This window comes from Papaver somniferum, chromosome 1, assembly GCF_003573695.1.
Source record: "Papaver somniferum cultivar HN1 chromosome 1, ASM357369v1, whole genome shotgun sequence".
In the NCBI taxonomy this organism is placed as follows: Eukaryota; Viridiplantae; Streptophyta; class Magnoliopsida; order Ranunculales; family Papaveraceae; genus Papaver; species Papaver somniferum.
Window position 1 is genome coordinate 90,208,955 of NC_039358.1, and position 8,103 is coordinate 90,217,057.

The following is an 8,103-nucleotide window of genomic DNA, read 5'->3' on the forward strand; positions in this document are numbered from 1 at the left end:
AAAATGAAAACAAACCCTAGTCGCCGCTCTCCAAAGCTCCAAGTAGAAAATACGTGATCCCCAAAGGCAGTAGAAACTTTCTCCTTTTGTAGCTTTTCATCTTTCCAAAACTAGGTCTTCAAAGCCCAAAGTCCAATAACAAGATTTCCACCAAGCCCATATGTGAGGAGTACCCAAGTGAAGATATGTCCCAAAAGAGGTCTCCGGAAAACTGGTAAAATGGCCGGAACTTGGCCGAAGAATGGTCGGAGAAGTATCTCAGGTGACCGGCAAAGTCCACCCGGTCACAGGTCAAAGTTAGACCGAGTCAGTTGGTCTAGTCAGATGAGTCAAGTCTGAGACGGAGCTAACTCATCTGACTTGGTTGGTTCTAAGACTGGGCAGTTTTGCACAAGCCTTGCTCAATCTTGCGCCATCTTGGCGCTTCACTACTTCAGTGTACACCATACTCTGAAACCCATCATGTCCTGCTGCCAACTGTCATCTTCTCTGCAACACCTCAATCTCGAGCCATACTTCACTGCACATCAGATGCAATAGCTTATACATTCATTCATCTCTGACCCCTTCTCCATGTATTCAATTGCTCTTTCCTGCAGTAGCCTCAAGTCTCTGTAACATCAACTTTAGTCTGCAATTCATTACAACCATCCTTCCATTCTCAGTACTGCTTCAAGATCTTCAAAATCTCATATTAACCATCAACTGCTTCTCATTCTATAGCTTCAGCTCCACCAAAATCATCTCAGCTTCCCTGTAAACAATGGCAGCAACATCTCACCTGCAACTCTCTCTTTTAAAGTCCAACAGCATCACCATCTTACACTAAACCAGTTCAGCATAATCCACTTGCAATCACTGCCATCACTTGTATTTCATACATTCACAGCTCTGCCAATTCCACTTCAAGCCATATCAGATACAAAGCATCAGCACCACCATCTTGTCCAAATCCTTGGCTGTAACCATAGCCACCCACATTATAGCACCAACAGTTTGCGACTTCATTGAACCCAGACTACAACTCTTGTTCATACCAACAGCAACACCAATTCCCATATCTTAGCATCAGTTTTATGCCATAACACACATCTGCAATTCTTAACACTGCACCCTTGTTCTACACCACTATATTGCAGTTGCAATATCACTGCCTGCTTCAACCCACTGTAACTCAGCTCCACATTCCCTGTAGCCACCATTCAGTTCAGTGTCCACTGCACTTAATTTACAGCACAACCTCTCATTTTCTTAACCTTGTAAACAAGCTCAAATCTTTGCACAACAACATCCAAGTTCTCGGCTTCAAATCTGTAATGGACCATCACTTCATCTTCTAGTTCATCTGTGACACCACTCCGAGCACCACCAGTAACAACTTCTTTCTCAAGACAAAACAACATCTCCTTCTTGTTGTTCTTGCTCTTCAATTACACGCACACCTCCATTCACTTCAGGCCATAACTAGCAGCAACATTCTGTGGCAGCAACATCCATTTGAGCTTCAACTCAGCTTAATCAATCAACCAACACTGCAACACTTCCATTTACAACACCAACAACACCAGTGCATTCTGCTCAGCTCAAAATCTTTACTCTCAGACATCCACCAACACAAAAAACCAGCTCCTCAGCTCATTCATCATTTAAACTTCAGTTCCACAATTCAGTATCACCTAAGCCATTTCATGAGTCTTGCGCCGGAGTTCAGCTTGAACACAACCGATGCACCTGCAATCCCCATTTGTAGATGCAACCATTTCACCAGCAACTCATCTCACTTCCTTCCTTGATTTCCAGTTGATTCTAAATCTCCAGTTGCAGAACCCTAACTCAATAATATCTCCTCTCTGATTTTCCAGATTCAACCATCAACACCCTATTGAGTACAAGAATCGATCACCCATCTTCTTGTGTTCTTGTTCTCACAATAAACACCATCAACAACAAAACCATCATTAATCTTCATCTCAATCACAGAGATTTCTGATTCGTCTTCATCCTTGATTTTTTTTCCTTCAATCCGACAACAGAATCACTCAACCTACTTGAATCAGCACCAGGTCCCCTTTCTGTTCTTCATTCAACTTCAGAAATCCATCAAACCCTTACTTCGATTTCACTATCTCAGTTCACAGCAGAAAATCCCTATTTAATCTTCAGTTCTTCATCTTTACTTCCTGATAAAAACAGATTCAAACCCTTGAAACTTCTTTCTCTGATCCGTTCCTCTGTCATCGAATCTCTCAGTTTCTCTGATCTTCAATGAGTGCCGCCAACATACTTCACATTCTATGAATTTCAGACGAAAAATAATTGAGAGAATTGTTTCCTCTGAATTTTAGGTTTTGTGTGGAAATAGAAATGGATATATCCACCCAGGTAGACTAGATAAGGGCCAACCAAGAATGTCTTTCCCTTGCTTATCTAGACTAAGCTGCAAATTGTTGGCTTGGCTCAACTCGGATCCAAATGAATGATTTCTCCTTCTTTTGCTCCAAATGACTCCATCGCACCTAATAAACTCAAAAGCAAACATAAGATACATATTTTACAAGAAAAGTAGCAAAGAAGGCATAAACAATAGATAAATATCAAGGTTGTTACAACACTTATCAAATTCCCCTACACTTATACTTTGGTAGTCCTCGAGCAAATCAAACAAAACAATTCTAAAACATACATACAACTCCGTGTCGTCGAGGCTACGGTCACACTTAGCATGTATAACAAGCATTTAAACCCCTAGGTGTCCCTAGTGGACGAGTTATAGTCTCGTGAGGGTTTACTAGAGGTATACCCACAAAACCTACTTTTCCAACTTACAAATTCTCCGAAATGATAGCATCCAACACGCTAAGAAGACATAGAGATTCTGCACACCAGTAATAAGAAGTTAGACACATATATGATCACAATCTCATCCTTAAAAGTTGAGAGAGAAATAACCATCCCTTATCGAAAGAAATTCGGGTTCGGATTGATCAAAGGTCTCTACTCTGCCTCACAAGAAAGGGTTTTATGAAGTTGCTCTCAATAATAAATAGCTTTTTACGGGTCACACATGTGTCCAGGTAGGAATGAAGAGAGAATCATGTGACACGTTGAATAGTAGGAAGGCTAAACCCTCTGAATTGTTTTGAAAACCCACATCTTTTATTCATTTTGAAAACCATTTTTTCTGACGATCTCTAAGAAAGGAAATCAATCACTTAACGAAGGTGGGAATATGATTACTTACCTCGTTATCCGTTCGACGTGCAGCTAGCACCACTCTCACAGCATCCATAGAAACGTCTTCGGTCTTCAATCCTTGTCTTCATCTTCGTCTTCGGTCTTCAATCCTTGATGATGACATCCTGAACTTTGTAGAATCTTAACAATGTAACACTTTTCTCTAATTCCTTGTTGCTTGAAACTTCATTATAGATATTTCTTCTTTCCATTGGTTTTATTGAAAGAACAAAACTAAAAACGAACTAAAATATGATACAACACATTTTTCTTGTCTCTTTTTTTTTTTTTTTTTAAATTGAGACAAGAAAAATAAAACAAATACAAAATGAAAACAAAACAAAACAAATAATAAACCTAATAAAATTTTCTCTTGTTTTTTCTCTATTTTTTTCTATTTTTTTCACTTTTTTTTAACAAGGACAAGAGAAAATACAACACAAATTAACAAATAAGATAAAATAAAAATGCAAGTACAAAGGCCATGGTGTAAGTACTTTACCGCTTGATTCTTCACAACTTGTATGTCTTGATATCATAAACTTCTTGAACTCATCTTGATAATCTCCACTCTTGTACAATAGTCTTCAACTTGTAAAAATTCTGCTCCTTGTCTTGTTGCTTTACTTGACTCTGAAATCTGCTCATTTCTGTACAGTTGCTTGTAAACCTTGAACATCTTCAACTTTCCTTCGAATTTGTGATGCTCCTCTTGTTGATGATGATGGTGTTTCTATGGACCTGTTGGTGTAGAGAGAGATAAAGCGGATGGTGCTAACTGCGAACAAGATTAAAAGTGGTAGGTAAGTTAGCAATTCGATGTCATCATCATGATTGATAAAATAGCACTCAAGAGATCAAAATAGTGCTTCTATTGGTGGGAGATTGAGTAGCTCACCATTCTACCCAGAATTTACATACGGTGACACACACTCTAAAAGCACATATTTAGACACGTACAAAGAATTGAAGGTCGGTGCCTCACATGATGTAACAATGGGTAGTCTCCACTATAGGGGACCACAACTCTAATACCGAATTCAATCTGCATCTTATTTGCCACTGGCATGGTTAAATCCAACTTTAAGTCTCATACAAGTAAGAAACCCGATCACGTTCTCTGTCATCTCTAAGTTCAGTCACTCTTGTGAGAATCTCGATGTAATCTTAGCGACATGTATACTATGTGACTCTAAACTAACTACAAGTTGGAGTTTTTTATTCACTAATTTACACAAAAGTTGAAAATTTTATTTTACAATGCAAATGCTTAACCACTCCCCCACACTTAAACTTTACATTGTCCTCAATGTAAATTGAGTCATCCAAAGTAAGTCAAGGTGGGAAATCTTATAATGATAATGTGACAAGAAATCAGAAAAAGTAAATGCAAGACAAGAAAAAAAATAATAAAAAACATAAAACAAGAAATTAATACTCATCCTATGGGTTGCCTCCCATTTAGCGCTTGGTTTAAAGTCGTCAGCCCGACTATCTTCTTGTTTGTTACGCCTTAGACGGCTTCCAACACGTTATGGAAATTTGATTGAATGATACTTGGGTGTTTCCTCACCTCAAAAATATTGAAGTGTATGACTTCCTCATCAAACTCCATAGTCAAGGTGCCATTGTAGACATCAATCTTCGTTCTAGCGGTACTCAAAAATGGTCTACCCAACAGTAAAGGTGTAGACGAGGATGAATTCACATCACTCATGTCTAAAACGTAGAAATCCACTGGAAATATTAGTCCTTTTACCTGCACCAAAACATCCTCAACAATCCCTTTCGGGTAACATTAGATCTATCGGCAAGTTGAATAACTATGCCGGTTTTCTTAAGAGGAACAAGGTTTAAAGCATCATAAATAGAAGTAGACATAACATTAATAGAAGCTCCTAAATCTAACATAACTTTTGTAAACCTCGTTTTACCAATTGTGCATGAAATTGTGAAACTACCGGGATCCTTCAATTTAGGTGGGAGTTTCTATCGAAGATATGCCGAAGCATTCTCCCCCACACTCATTACCTCATTACCGGTTAGCTTGTGCTTGTTAGTGCAAAATTCCTTTACACACTTTGCACATCGAGGAGATTGCCTAATTACTTCAATGAGTGGAATATTCACTTGGACCTTCTTAAAAACATCCTAAATATCCTTATCTTGCTCCATCTTTCTATTAGCTTTAACGAACCTGTCAGGAAAAGGTAGAGGAGGAACATAAGTAGGAATATGATTTTTAGAGTTGGAAATAGGTACCTCGGAAGTTTGGGGGAAATCAGCATCATTTTCCTCCAAAAGCGGTTCATTAGGGGCTTCTTCTTTACCCGAATCAGTAATTTCAGGTTGCACAAGTCGTGTACCACTTCCAAACGTAACAGCATTGGCACCATCTCTTGGGTTAAGAGGTTGGGAAGGGAGTTTCTCACCATTTTGTGCATGCAACTGATTAATCTCCTCGGCCATCGAACCAACTTGTGTTTGCAAGTCCTTGACCGCACCCTCCGTTCTTTGCATAACAGATTTCAGCAACTCTTCCATATTGGACCCTTGATTTTGAGGTTGTTTTTGTTGTGGTTGACCAACTTGTGATTGCAACTCCTTAATTGTGTTATCCATTTTCTGCTGATTTAAGTTCGCTAGTTGTTGATTTTGCTGTACCACGGAGTAAATACCAAACGGCTCGCAAGTGTTGGAGTAAATACCAAACGGCTGAGTTGAGAATATAGCATTGACATGCTCTACGTTCTCATAAGCTGGGCGTGACGGTTTTACAACCACTGCTGCAATTTGTTGCATCATTGCCATCATATTGCTCATTTCTTGACGTAATTCAATAATCTCGTAAACTTGATTAACTCCCTTGGTAGCTGGTTCTGATCCACGACTTGAAAATTGTTGAGAATTTGTTGCCATATTCTCAATCAACTCTGTAGCATGTGTCACCGTCTTGTTCATAAGTGCACCACCACTTGTAGCGTCAATAAGATTCCTGTCACTTGCTTGGAGACCTTCATAGAAGTATTGTATAATCATTGCGTCACTAAATTGGTGATGAGGGCAGCTTGCTACCAATCTCTTGTGCCGTTCCCAACATTCATACAACGATTCCCCCACACTTTGTTTCATCCCACAAATCTCCATGCGAATTTGAGTCGCTTTCGACGCAGGAAAATATCTCTCCAAGAAAAGTTTCTTCAACCCATTCCATGTTGTAATACTACCAGGTGGTAAGTAATATAACCAATCTTTAGCTGCATCGAGTAAAGAGAAAGGAAAAGCACGCAACATTCCTTCATCTGCATTAGCCCCATTAGGTATCATGTTTGTCATCAACCATTGAAACACCATAAGATGCTTGTTCGGATCTTCCCATACACATCCATGAAACTTTGGTATTTAACTGATCAACCCTGGCTTGATATCAAATGTGGAAGTTGCTTCAATACACCATTCTTGTTGATCCAACTTCTGAGAAGCTAGCATCTTGAGCGTACGATTAGAATCACTCATTGCTTCCCTCGGTTTGTATTTCAGCAAGGTACCTGAAACACAATTCTCAAAATGGAATTAAAAACAAAATAAGAATAAGAAACCAAAACAAAATAAGCCAAAATTTGATCACCGTCGTATGCGTCAAAAATAATTTCACTTTCTTACTTAATCTAAAATAAATATAGTATGCGATGAGAAAGAGTTCGTTCCCACAGAGAGGCTTTTGTTGTTATCAAATTTCAGTTTCTTAGTAACCAATGGGGGATTTTTGTTTTAGAAAAGCAATAAAAATAATTGAAAGCAATAAAATATGAAAGTAATCAATAAGAGGAAGATATTGGTCACGAGATAGTATCATTCACAAACATGTATTTTCACGAAATTTGATCGTCGTCGTATGCGTCAAAAATAATTTCACTTTCTTACTTAATCTAAAATAAATATAGTATGCGATAAGAAAGAGTCCGTTCCCACAGAGAGGCTCTTGTTGTTATCAAATTTCAGTTTCTTAGTAACCAATGGGGGATTTTTGTTTTAGAAAAGCAATAAAAATAATTGAAAACAATAGAATATGAAAGTAATCAATAAGAGGAAGATATTGGTCACGGGATAGTATCATTCACAAACATGTATTTTCATCAATGACTAGAATTGGTATTTTAATCTCTCATTTACTAAAATTCTTAGGATACCTTGATCGCAAGTATATCCCGCTAATTCCCTGATTTCGTCACAACCACATTAAAAGAGGCATATGTGAATTCTTCCTAGAAAGCAACCTGAAGTGTAAAAGCACAATTAAGTTTAACTCCCTAAAAGCACTAAGTTTTATGGAATAAGACTAATCAAGGCAATCAAACGTGTAAAAGCACTAATTCAATTTAAGCAAGGTTATGATTCATTTGTGACTAGTAGGATATATCACTACAAGCACTATCCACAATTATGCTACTTAGAATCAGGGATAAACAACTTTTTCTTATTGAAAACCCTAATATAGCTTTAGAAATGAATATAAATCGGATTGATTCCAGACTCAACCAAACAAACAATCAAATCATATAACAATATAAACCATGAATCATAAACAATAAAGTTGAGACAAACTAATTCATTGAAACAATATCATGTTGTGAAATCAACTTTATCCCATAACTAATAATAGTTGTTTAGCTACTCATAGCTTTTGAGTTCATCATATTCAATAATAAAATGAAGAAGATGAAAAACAAAAATGAAAGCAAACCCTAGTCGCCACTCTCCAAAGATCCAAGTAGAAAATACGTGATCTCCAGAGGCAGTAGAAACTTTCTCCTTTTGTAGCTTTTCATCTTTCCAAAACTAGGTCTTCAAAGCCCAAAGTCCAATAAC